This window comes from Zingiber officinale, chromosome 2A (genome assembly GCF_018446385.1).
Source record: "Zingiber officinale cultivar Zhangliang chromosome 2A, Zo_v1.1, whole genome shotgun sequence".
Classification (NCBI taxonomy): Eukaryota; Viridiplantae; Streptophyta; class Magnoliopsida; order Zingiberales; family Zingiberaceae; genus Zingiber; species Zingiber officinale.
The window spans coordinates 2,501,121-2,506,596 of NC_055988.1; positions in this window are offsets into that span (position 1 = coordinate 2,501,121).

Below are 5,476 nucleotides of genomic sequence, written 5' to 3' on the forward strand. Positions count from 1 at the left end.
GATATGTCTACATCAATGGTCAACTGGCGACCTTAAACCCCTGTCATTATCAATGGTCGAGCAGTGACCTTAAACCCTGGTCGTCATCAATGGTCGAGTGGTGATCTTAAACCCTGGTCTACTTCAATGGTCGAGCGGCGACCTTAAACTCCTATCGTCATCAACGGTTGAGCAGCGACTTTAAATTCTAGTCGACATCAACAGTCGAGCGGTGACCTTAAACCCTCCGCCTAGTCCACGTCAACGGTCGAGCGACGATCTTAAACTCGAGTCTACATCAACGGTTGAGCGACGACCTTAAATCCCAATCTACGCCTAGTCCACGTCAATGGTCGAGCGGTGACCTTAAACTCTAGTCGACATCAACGGTTGAGCGACAACCTTAGACCCCAGTCTTCACCTAGTCCACGTCAACGGTCGAGCGGTGACCTTAAACTCGGGTCTACATCAACGGTCGAGCGGTGACCTTAAACCCCAGTCTTCGCGTAGTCCACATCAACGGTCGAGCGACGACCTTAAACCCGGATCTACATCAACGGTCGTGCGGCGACCTTAAACCCTAGTCTTTGCCTAGTCCACGTCAACGGTCGAGCAGCGACCTTAAACCCGGGTTTACATCAACGGTCGAGCGGTGACCTTAAACCCCAGTGTCCTCTTAATCTTCCTCAACAGTAGAGCGGCATCCTTAAACCCTTGGCTCAGTGAGCGGGTAAGCGCCGATGAATAGCCGACTATGAACCCGGGCTACGTAAAAGTTCGAAGTCTTCAAAATACAGTGACTATTCGGGGTTATTCTTCAAAATACTCCCAGGGCCGATCGGAAGGCCGCAGAATCATAATGAACTCTGAAGACAAAAAGGATAGATCAGCTGGATAGACTAATCGTGGACAATCAGAGGAGTCACAAGGTCACGAGTTGAAAAAATAAATACAAGGAGATCAAGCTTGGCCGGACGGACAAGCATTCATTAAAACTTCAAAAATTTTACAGGGAGGAACTCTCAACCTCACTCAAGGTAATCTAAGGCGTCATCAGGCAGCGATGCGACAAGTTTATCCCGGCTAATGATGTTGCTAGTCAGAGCTGCCAACAGGTAGCCTCCCTCTCTGAGCTGGTCGATCATCTTGTCGATCACCAGGTTGACCAGGCGAAGTGCCCGGTCGATAACTTTGTCGTTGAAAGCGTTCGAGTGGATGTAGCTCTTCTTCATAGTCTTGAACCAGCCAGCCTTGGCATCTTGGTAAGTCTTCAAAGTCGCTCGGGAGGCCTCCAACTCGTCCTTCGCGGTGGCCATCGCATGATCTTTGGCGGAGAATTGATCGTGAAGGGTAGCTTCTTCGGGCGACCAGTTGTTCCGCTCGGCGACCATAAAATCCTCAGCTTCCTTTAGTTTCTTAGATAGAGCCCGGGCCTCCTTATTCTTTAAGTCGAGGTTTCGATGGTCCGAAGCTTCCTCGCATTGGTCGACTCGATCTTGGCGTCGAAGGTGCTGATCTACTTGTTGAGCCGAGACAACAAAGTGGCCTGCTCTGCGCTTTTTCCCGGCTCGGCTTCTAGCAGCTGGATGCTCTTCTCCAGGTCAGCCCTCAGTTTAGCCACTACAGCATTCGTCTGCTGTTGAGAAGAGGATGACTAGCTGCTCGATGCTTTCAGTTTCTTCACTTCCTCCTCCAAAATGCGAGCCTTTGACACATGACCAGACTCTCCACCCAGTACTGCAAACAACAAAGAGAATATAAGCGTCGATCGGGAATAACCTATGAAAATGCAACACTTACCCCAGTAGGCATCTGGGTGTGACTGTCCAAGAGCGCCCTCGGAGGCATCATCGCTGCACGGGTCCGGACATCAGCCCATATTTGGGCGAGTGGCCCTTGGATGATTATTTGGTGCCCGGGAGCTCAGGATTCAATGCTAGATTTATGCCACTCCTCAGTCGGCAGATGTACTACTGCCGTTATATGGCATTGATCGCTCGGGGTTGATTGTGCAGATGTTGCTCGACCGGACGACCGAGATGAGGGCGCCGGACGAATGCCAGATTTCTTGACCTTTGAGGGAGGTGGCATGAAGGCCACTGACGGTGCATAGATGGTCTCTTGCGGTAGACCAGACAATGATGGTGTCCGATCAGACGACGTGGGGAGCGCGCTCTCTTCGAAGAGAGAGGGGGTTGAAGCTTCCACCCGCTCAGCAGACCGCACTACCGAAGATGCGAAGCATGATGAAGGCTTCGCTCGGCGCCTCTTACGTCTGATCAGCGGCTCTCCTGAAGAAGCCGAACTAGACACCGCCTCAACTTGAACTACCGGACGTTGTTCGGAGGATCCACCAGCAGCTCCGCCACTCACTAAGACCGGAGCCGCCTCGTTCTCATGGGGGGAGGGGGGGTTTTCTTGAGAGACGACTGGCTGCAAGCCGCGGCTCTCCAACTCGTCCACAGCGGCCGCATTGATCGCGGCATCCGCTAGTTTAGCTTTGTCGGCCAGACGTGCACGTAACATGACTTCGACTGCAAAAGAGGAAGAAAAATCAATTAGAATCGAAGGAAGGAGTGAAGAAGTTGCATACCTAGGCTGAATGGAAGTCGGGTGCGGATCGGACTCAAGAAGAAGATGTAGAGGACATCCTCCATCAACAACTTATGGATTTCATATTTCTGACCGGCCAACATCGAAGTGTTGGATCAGATGAGTGCGATAGAGGGGGGGGGGGGGGGGAATATTGCGCTTTTTAAAAAACTTCTTTTACTTTAGAAAACAGAGTCGTACAGCGGAAAGTAAAATGAAAGACTAGTTTGTTTACTTCATTCGAAGTTTAGGTCAGCTCCTACTCGAAAGCCCGCGATCCTTGACCGCACCGATGGACAATCCACTATAACTCATCTTTTCGAAATCCTCGGAAAGAAGCAGATTGTACAAATACAAAGATATAAGATAGTAAAAATTCTACTATCTTATATGAATTTAAGTGCAATACAAATAAAGTATACCAACAATAGTAAGTGAAGGTTGAAGCTCGGTCGGTACTTCCGGACGGAGTAGCTTGAAGAGTTGTAGAGGACTTGTAGCACGATCCGTTTACAAAGAAGAGCTTTGAGATGATCAGAAAAGTATATTTCAGCCTCAGACCTCGAGCCACTTTTTATAAGTATCTTTGAGGTTCGGTCGACCGATCCCTCTGTTCGGTCGACTGAACCAGCTCCCTTCCTTCTTGGCTAGAGTCTGACGTTGGCTCGATCTTTTGCATTAACTAGTCATTAAGGGTTCGGTCGACTGATCCTCCTTTTCAGTTGACCGAACATGCTCCTTCCTTGTTCGTTGAAATTTGTCAAGATCCACATTTAATGCCGCATTAATGGTTGATTGGTTTGGTTGACCGCGATCCATGGGTTCAGTCGACCGATCAATTCTTTTTCCTTTTGCTTCTGATCGATGCTAATGAATTGGCCTATGCTGAGTTATCATGGTTCGGTCGACTGATCTTACTTATCGGTTGACTGATCAAGACTTGATCGGACTCGGTCTGTTCTGGTCTGATCTGATCACTGCTTTGATCTCTCCTTGTTCAATTGACCTATTCACCTGTTCGGTCGACTGATCTAGCCGGATCTACACAATAGTGTTAGACAAAGCATCCTGCAAAACAGATGTTAACACAATAATATTATAATGCATGAGTAATATAAAAGACAGTAGAACTATCTTGATCTCAATTTGGAAACCTTCCCGGTTTCTTCAGTTGGATCAGCGACCTAAGGTTGTTCCCATCGGGAACCTGACCTCACTATCGCTACTCCAGTTGTTTACCTTAACCTACATGCCAAACTTAGATCCTCCAGATCTAATTTGGACTTTTCACTTAGCTTTGATTGACTCGCCAGGACTTTTCTCTTGATCTTCGGTCCTCTAGACCTCTCGATCACACCGCCAAGCGTCAGGTCCCCTCTACCCACTTGGACTTGCACCTGGGTTCTACGATCTGTTAAGACTTCTCCTGCCTAGCCTCCAACTAGATCTTTTCTATTTGAGTAAACAACCTGCACACTTAGTTAACTTGTTAGATCACAACAAGACTTAACTTAAACCTTTGATAACATCAAAATTTAGGTTTGATTCTGGTACAACTTGCACCAACACGAAGTTGCGTTGAGGTAGTCCGATCAGCTCTTATACTATTTCAAAGGAGGTTGGGCCACCACTTCGAGCTGCCAGTGGGTCGGGAAGTCCGGCCGCTCGAGAAGGCGTACAAAAAGAAATATTCCCTCCAATGCTTATTGGAGGTCGGTATCTTGTCTTAGAAAACTAAGCCCACTCGGGCTTGGAAAAGAAAATTCCCCGGTTCAGATAATTTCGGATAATAAAAGTAATGAAAAATCCAGAGAGTGAGAAGAATGTCGTGCAGGCGGAATAGGATCACTACCCCGCATAGCAACTGAAAGGAGTTCGACACTAGTTGATGAAGGGAGATACGGAAGTACTTACATACAGCGGGAAAGAAGGGGTGAATAGGAAACCGCAGACCGGCGGTAAACTGATCCATAAAGAAACAAATGCAGTCGGGCAGTGGAGAATTTGGCCGATTGGAAGGAGAAGGGAGGACAACTTTGTAGCCAGGAGGAAACTCAAATGCGGTTGTCAAACTCTCAGCGTCGCCAGCGTCAAATCGGGACTCAGTAGAGGTATACCAGAGCCCAGGGACGCCGATAAGCGAATGTGAAGAGCTTGCCATCGAAACTAAAGTTCAACAGAAAACAGAGAAGAAAGACGACTCGGAAAAAAGGACTCTACAAGCAACGAACAGCTTCAATCAAGGGAAGATGAGGGCTTACGGGAGATCGCAGAGATTGTCGGAGAAAGGGCAACGGAGCAAAGTGTGGCAAAGACGGGTACAACGAGAGGCTTGCAGACGAAGACGACGACGTAGAGTGAAGGAGACGTAGGCAGGCGATGCTTATAAATCCCAGGCTGGCCGACTGGAGCCATCCGATCTAGGTCACAGAAACCAAGGTAGAGATCCGACCATTGAATTTAAACTACCAAACGTCACATCGATATCCTATCATGTCAAGCGTGCGACGACGGCGGGCGTGACACATGGCGCATCGCCATGGGCCGACATTTAATTATGGCAATTAAAAGGCATGGGGCCGCACTCAACCTTAATGCGAAGAGATTTGCACGATTTCCCGGAAATCTAGGTGGCGTTAGCTAGGATCGCGCTCACCCAGAGAAGCCCAAGAAAAGATTTCACAAGTGTAAATGTTCGTTGTGTCGATCGACTTAAGGAGCAGACCTATGGCCGAACAACAAGATTCAACAGGCCGACCGAAAGAGAGCAGTCACATAGCCGACCGTTGCACCACATTATCCCGATCAAAAACCAAGGAGTGTCGAAGTCGATCGCGTGGCGAGCTTCATAGAAAATTTTGTCCAATTAGTCGGACTTGCAGCCTCTTTCGACTAGACTTGAGGG